Raw genomic sequence first — 8611 nt, 5'->3', positions numbered from 1 at the left:
ACATCATATGAGATGATGCCAGTGGAAATGGCAGAAAAGTGTCTGTATTGTTCACCAACTACACCTTGTTCTTACAAAATGTGGCTGTTACACATTCCCATGATGATGTCACTGACAGCCATCAGTGAGGAATGCCCCAACAAGCATAATACAAATTGCTTCCATTGTAATTGTTACAATTCCATTCTGACCACTCCGGTGTCCTAGTGGTTAGAGCGTCCGCCTCAGAAGCGGGAGGTCATGGGTTCAAACCCCAGCCAAGTCATACCAAAGACTTACAAAAATGGTATTAACAGCTACCTCGCTAGACGCTCAGCATTAAGAGGTTAGTGTTAGGACTGATCGGCCTGGTGTCAGGATAATGTGACTGGGTGCAACATCATACTACATGTTTGCAGCATGATGCCCCAGTGCTATACATCACTATAAACTGCCACACTGCAGACATCGTAGCAATATGACTGAAAAATTATTCAAGCTACGTTAAAAATCCAATCACACACACACAATTCCATTCTACGATCCAGAACCAACACTAATTCCGTACTACAGTTCTTGCATTTCAATCCAATTTTGCTTTTGAAATGTAGTGCCACTCAATTCATAATGAACCCATTCATTTCAAACACTCGCAAATACTTATTATTCCTGTCTACAACTGAAAAATATCTATATAAAAAAACGTGTAACTGTGTTTTATGCAAGGGCATGGAGATGCACAAAAACTTGCACCTGAAGCTTGAATAAAACCCCGACTGTGGATAAGACTTTACCCATCAATTACCCCAGCTTGGGGATAAATTCCGACCGTGGCGATTTATTATATATCCTATGACTGCTCCAGCTTGAGGGCAAAATCCAAGCACATCCCTAAAAAGATAACAAGTATAGCGGCTCTTTACCTTCTGTAAATGCCACTTGAGCTTCCTGATGCTGTTGTATCTGCCATTTGACAGAATCACGAATGTGGATATATTTCTTAATTGCCTCTAGTTGTTGAGCTAGTTTAGCTGTATGAAATTCCTTTGTGCAGACTCACTCATTATTAATATTACAACAGTGATTTAATTACACATCACCTGTCAGCACACCGATGATAAGTCAGTTATTTTATAACACACCAACAAGCTTGCCACTTGCACCCCCCCCCCCTTTTTATTTTATTTGGGCAACTGTGGACATGAATCTGCAAGGCTCAAATTGTCATTTTTAATATAAGATCTCAACATTTTTAAGGCCTTAATCTTAAAGACATCCTTATAACCCCCAAAAGGTTATCAACTGGATCACCAGCCTTCGTTTAGAGTAACAGCAAGTATATATATATATTTAGGTCTAAGGAAACACAATAAAAATGTTTGATTTAACAATGACATATTTGCCTCAGGTCTGTGATCCTGAAGTGAATATTAACTGTCCATTTATTTTCGTGGCTTTTCTTTACTAGGAAATTGATTATAGAGATTTCTGCAATGGTGAAGGCAATGTAAAAATTGGTTACTATAACATACTTCTTACGCCATGTTTGAAAAAATAAATCCAATGGAAAGGTTATAGTCTGAAAATCTTCATTAAATTAAGTTAATATAGGGGAAAAAACTTTAAGAGTTCATAAATATTTTTCAGTGCTGAATAAAGATATAACATAACACTTTCTGCTGTGATTTTAATAGTTTCTGAGAGCATGAAAAATTTCTAGAACTATAATGTATAAATGTTTTCAAAAGATTATATTAATATGAGGGAAAAATCTGTTATGAAATAAACTGACAAGATCTTGTATGAATTCATGTTATCTTTAAATATGATATTTGTGTGAAAATATCTGGAAGAAAAAACAAGATGGTGCCACTCACACATACAATGTGGTTGCCACAGTAGCCATATTAAGAAACTTTTTATCGCTACTTCTGAATGGATAATTGTGTCAGCGTGTCAACATGTGTACAAAATACTTATGTTGATGTCTAGCAGGTCCTGAATGAGAATTATGGTGCTGTACAGACATCCTATAAGGCCACCAATGTGGCCATCCTGAAAATCTTGGTATAACTACTTCTCCTGAATGAATCGTCATATCAGTGAAAGACTTCTTATGTCTAGTTGGACGTAAATGAAAATAGTGCCAATCTAACCTCCAATATGGCTGTTTTAATGGGCATCTGGAAAACCCCTTCCTTGCTACTTCTCCTAGATGGCTGGTCATTTTGACATTGTGCTTTCACTAGATGACCTATTTGATGTCTGGTTGGTCGTAAATGGAACTATGCATATGGTTTTGATGTCTAGTTGGTCCTAAATGTGGTTTTTGCTGCTCATAAACTTCTAATGGTATTATAGTTGGTTCCTTAATGAAACTGCTGTACAAAATTAAAAGGCCTTCTCACTTTCTGTCAAGTTGGATACAATTATCTTTACCAGCTAGGATTTCTTGATCCTCTTTTTTATACATCAACCCTTCGCATATGTAGTTAGCTAAAACAGTATTTTGAACAATTAATTGCCCTCTTGCAAATACAATCCCAATTGCATGCTTTTACCAGTGTGAGAGCTCCTTATATAAGTAGCTAAGTATTCAGTAACTGAATTTCCACATCCACATGCATCAACTCAGAATTAAAAGTTGCAAAACATATACAAATTTGAAAATCTTGAGACATGTGTCACTTTGCATGGTGGGTGTTATGATTTAAATGCAACAAGGAAATTGAATTAGGGTTAATTTCTTTAAGCTGTATTCAATCATGGGGCCCTGGATTATAGAATGGTCTAGGCATACACATCACTAATCAACTCTCTCTAGTCCAACCAATGTGTGTATATGAGAAAGCTTGCCAGTAGCGTTATGTGTGTTGATTTCTTCCAATAAATATGTTGGCTGCCATGTAAAGTCTATGATGTCCTGAAAAATGGTGTTAAGCTCCATACAAGCAAGCTAAACAATCAATGATATAATGGAACAGTAGACACCATTTTAGCTAAATATGCCAAGAATTGATTTAGAGACTTGGTTAGTGATGATGACTTAAAATTGGCAAGGGATTAAAAAGATAAAAGAAATGACCTTTCATGGCACTGTAATATAACAAATGAGGAAAAACAAAAGTTTATTGCATTTGAACCTTTTGTTTTTTCACAGTTTCAGTTTAAGTCATAAGGCCCCTTATTTTGCCTTACCAAACATATAGCAAGTTATTACCTCAAGCCCTAGCACTAATAATGCCTCACAAGTAAGCAGTCTTTTATGAAGTCTCAGGTCTGAGTATATGTCTAGCAATACTTATGTCCAGTTTGTTTATAAAATTCTTTCTCACATGGTACAGTTTTCAGAGAGACACGATAAATTCAACAAGTGTGGTAATGAAGGGACAGGCATTCTTTATTTATGCACACATCCCAAAGGGACATTGCTATGTTTGAATCAACACGGAACTGAAGAATGGAGCATCAGCTGCATCAATTAAAATATTGTGGCCCACACAAAATACTGCAAGGACTATAATCAATTTATGAGTGCAATGGGCATGAATTACTGTAGCAGACTGGAGGAAGTAATCCGAATTTATTAATATCTTGAAGCTAAATATAGTAAAGTTTTCATCTATAATCTGTGGAATCATTTTTGCACACAGTTTGCAGGATTTGTCTTTGGGTCATCGTTTTTCTTTTTCTTCATCTTTCTAGCTTATGGTATCTTGATAAGTCTTATGGTGCCGTGCAACTGCACTTGATGATTACCACAGCCAGTGACATTGTATCAAATCTTCTGGGATCAGATGATTCAATGCAAATTCCACATAACCTATCACCATCCTCATGTTTGCCATCTGACTTACTAAGTTATTTTGCCTAAATAATAATAAAAACAATCTGGTCTGATGTATTGATAGCGTTCTGAATGACCATAATATATTCTCTGTATCTATCCTAGAAAATCCTGAGTGGATTGCTGTTTGGTTTTAATAAACCAAAGTAATCCAATGAAAGGCATTTTACAGACACAAGTGTCTGTTTCCTGTATGCAGTGATTAAATGATAGTATTATGTCTTTATTTTTTTAAAACTGATGATACATATGATCACCTTCAATGTGCAATATTAGTTATGTTAATTAACGAGTGTGCAATATTTGAATTTCAAAGATAAAAGTGTATGCCATGATCACTTTAGTAGGATGATTTGTCAAGTGAGGTTATCTTTTCTGTTTGAATAAATATTGTTAACTAAACTATTTTCGCAAGTTATGACATAAGAATGATTCAAAGAAAGAAAATTCATTAAATTGAACATATAAAATGTAATACTGCAACAGAGTCTAGATGAACTATTTCTTCAGAGACACAATCCAGACTCTGTGGCAGCAAAATTATCAAATAGGACACAACTAAGAGACAATCACATTTTCAGTCACAATGGTTTGACAATTATCAATGGCTTGAATTCATTGACTGTGAAGGCAAAGTGATTTGCAGTTACTGCAAAAAAAGTTCCCAAACTGTCACAGATTTTAAATTCTACCAGTGGACTTGTAAGTGTAACTGACAAATTCAGGATTTAATCAAGCAAGTCTCATGATAGTATTATACCTAATAAAGCAAAATGTAGCACAGTATATTCATGACACTTAGGCCAGCATGTACAAAATATTCCTCAAGTTACAGTTGCTAGCACTCCACTAAGAAATGTCATTTTATAATAAATAAAAATGTAATGGAAAAAAAAATCGATAAAGTGATTGCACTCTTTAACATAGCCTACTACCTAACTCAATAATAAAAATGATTTGGTTCATTATATCTTTGTGTTTTATGGAATAAATGCATACATCTGATTGAATTTTAGGCAAGAGACTGAACTTTTGGGTTAAGTTAAAATGTATGTGGAACAAATGCATTTTCTAAAACTACTTGTATCAGTGTGCATTGTGACTTTTCTTTAAGATAACTCTAAATGGTACTGGGTATATATCATTTTCTTCAACTGCACACTGTTGTCTTCCATTTGATTTGATGACTTACAGCTATACTGTCTACACAGTAGGCCTCAACGTCAGGAAAAATTCTGTATACTTCAGTTACAGCTGAAATAAGTTTTGCATTAGTACCTGAATCAGACAAAAAAGGTTGTGTTCTGGTGTGTGAATAGAAATGGCTAAAAGTAATATAGACAAAAGCCATAAGAGTACACAAGTTACATATGAAAACCACCAATTCACTTGCATGTGTGGCATACAAGTTCAAAGATTTGCTTCATGTTTATTTGTGTACACAGATTGTTCAACTCATAAGATATTTTAAGAGCTATTTCTCTATTGTATGCATAATTCATTTACAAATGTGATTAGTGGGCCACACCGAAGGCCATACTATTAGTTCACTTGGCAATATGGTAACGTCAGCTGAAAAGCATAATCATCCATTAAAAGAGCATTATGATATGAACATTAGGTGTTTAGGACATATAGATTTTTCTTTTCCAAATGGAGTCCAAGTAATTATTGCCCAATCCAGGTATAATTTTGTACACAAGTAAAGAACAAAATAAGATAAATCTTCATTTATTTGCAATTGACAATACACTTCTTAATGAATATACACTTTTGCATTTATTTTGTATCACTTGAATAAACAATATTTCTTTCAGTTCATTTTAAACTTTTATTTTATATCACTTGAGTAAACAATATCTCTTTCGTTTCATTTAACACTTAGAAACAGGTTCTTCCAGTTACAATAATCAACTCTGGAAACAATAAACAAACTGGAACTTTTGACCTAATTATATTACATTTACTAGGGTTAAAACAATAAATTCCTTAACATAATAAATTAACAGTTCCAGTTAATCAAACACAAAATCACCTTTTATACAGGGTGTGAACTGTTAATATTTACAGGATAAAGCTTATAGTTTCCAAATTGATTGAAGCTTACATGTTGCAGTTGCTGGCACATATCTATTTCCAGCATGGTTTGCATACATTCCACCTTTAATAATTTTGTTACTTCCCTACCCCACCCCATTCAGTAACAAGTATCAAAAATCAGGCTCATTCTAAGGCAAAGTCTGTAACTTGTGTACCACAGTCATCAGAGAGACAAAGATGCAAAACTTTATGATGCCTGTCAAAGGAAGAAAACAGTTTGTTGTTTACCCAAGTTTTGAACCAGTTAACTTGAATTCTCAGACCATCAATTGCTACAGCCCCACTAATTACAATTGTTAGGGAATAATGAGAACTCACCTTCAGTTATCTGTGTATATATATAATTTTAATAACCAAGAATACCGGATGTCTGGGAACATTATAGCATTCAATGGTAACGTCAGAACTGAGATGAGAGAATTAAACAAGCATAGTACATGACATAATATATCCATAAACTATTGACTGGGAAAAATACTACAGAACACCATTTCTGCTGGCAGTAAGATGTTGAACCTATATGTCATAAATATCAGGTTGGACATCTAGGACCAGTAATATTCATAATGGGCAGTACCCACCCCCACCCCCCCCAAGTGAGAAGGGCCTGATTTGTAATCTAAGCCACCCAACCTATCACAGCCTTTATAGTACTTGAAACAAATATTGAGTAATAGTAAAACAAACTCTGAAAGTTATTAAAACCAATTTGTTATATTTCCATAACTCTGCATAGTTAACTGTGCAAGGAGACTTAAACATATCAGTGTATGACAGTTAAATTGAGCTATAGCATCGATTAACAGAAGCTACGAATTCATCAACAAGCAGTGAACACTCATCTTCACAATAAATGTCAAACATTAGCATCCATAAGCTGTCAAGACAAGTTGTTACACTGGATATATAATCATCCATTTATTTCAAGCAAGCTGTGAAAAACGAACCTCACGTCCGCTATATGTACGCTGGCCATTGCAAAGGATGCTTTAATAGATTAATGTTTATCGTCGTGTCTTGACAACCATTTTGCGCGCGCACACCGGAAAGTCATGCTATATATTTGTTACTTGTGAACGTATTCGTGGGCAGTACGCTATATATTGTTCCCGTAGCCGTATTCACGGGCAGAATGCTATATGTTTGTTCTTCGTGAACGTATTTTTGGGCAGTTACTTTGTCATCTTCAACCTAAAGGTCAAAACTGCCCATGAAATATATATATCTGCCCACGAACCGAAAACATGAATAGGACTATAACATAAGTGTATATACTTATTTTCAACATATACATAATTACTATGTAAGAAATACAACCTATGTATATGTATTTTGATTTGAAATGTAAACTATATCATGTCCTTCCCGTAAACCCACTTTCGGGATGACTGCCCACAACGCACCTAAAACGTGTATATATATATATATATATATATATATATATATATATATATATATATATATATATATATATATATATATATATATATATTATGTCCGTGCCTTCACGTTCTTTAGCGGCTCGCACCATCGACGATGTTAACTTCAGCGACTTGAAGTTATCATGTCCAATATCACACAACAAGTATTTTGTTTTCATTTGTTTTTGTTACATAATTAACTGGACATGTATTGTTCTTGTTATAATACAATCCATATCTCGAGTCCTGTATTTCTAGCAAATTCATACTTATGTTGTGCCTCTTAAAAATCTGTAAGACGAATTTAGCGGAACGATTGAATATTTTATGTGACGTTAAGCACGCGCCATTGCACCAACAATGTGGACCCTAAATTAGCTCTTAAATCCTTTCCGAGCACTACACGGACTTATCGGTGAAGATTGCATTATTAAATGAAGGTTATTTTCGTAATACGAAATATTCCCGCACAAAGAAAACAGTCACAGCAGAATCTATTTTATATAGTAAAGCCACAATAAATAAGGATACCAAAGTATCATTATATACCTAAGTGTGAAATATAGAGATTTATTGGCGAAATCATTTTCTTAAGTTTTCATTCCTATATTGTCACATTTTCTCGTCATGCCATGAGACACTTGCCCACAAAATTTGAACAAGCATTAATTAGCAAAAATTGAGCATGCAATGTTCAAATACGTATAAGTGGTCAGTGGCGGCAAATGTGTAACGATGTGACTGGGACATATCGAGGTGTATTCGCTGGGGGGAGGGAGGTGGGGGAAATCACGAGTTATATTCGGATGGCGCTCATCAAAGCAATGCGTGTAATTAATACGCTAGCTCGTGATGTGATGGGTATGTCGCATGGAATAGATAACCCTGCCGCTGATCAGTAAGCGAAATCCACGTTTCCCATTATCATCCTACTTAAACTGAAAATTACAACCTGCGACTACGGAAACATTATAAATATTTCTTCCCATTACTAATATTACAAGACGTGATCCTATTTTTTGTCTTACCACAATACATCAACATTTACCTATTGATAATCAATACAAAATAATATATATATTTCTAACGCAAATTAAAAAATAATTCCGTTAGACCAAATGATAATATGGCTTCGGTGGAGTTAGGGGATAGAGCATTCGTATCAGAATCAGGCGGTCGCGGATTGAACCCAGGCTGAGACATATCAAAGACATAAAGTATTGGTAGCAGCTGCCTCGCTTGGCGCTCAGCATTAAGAGTTTAG

The sequence above is a fragment of the Sinohyriopsis cumingii genome, chromosome 9 (assembly GCF_028554795.1).
Source record: "Sinohyriopsis cumingii isolate HCF-2022 chromosome 9, ASM2855479v2, whole genome shotgun sequence".
Taxonomy (NCBI): Eukaryota; Metazoa; Mollusca; class Bivalvia; order Unionida; family Unionidae; genus Sinohyriopsis; species Sinohyriopsis cumingii.
This window is presented reverse-complemented; position numbering follows the sequence as displayed.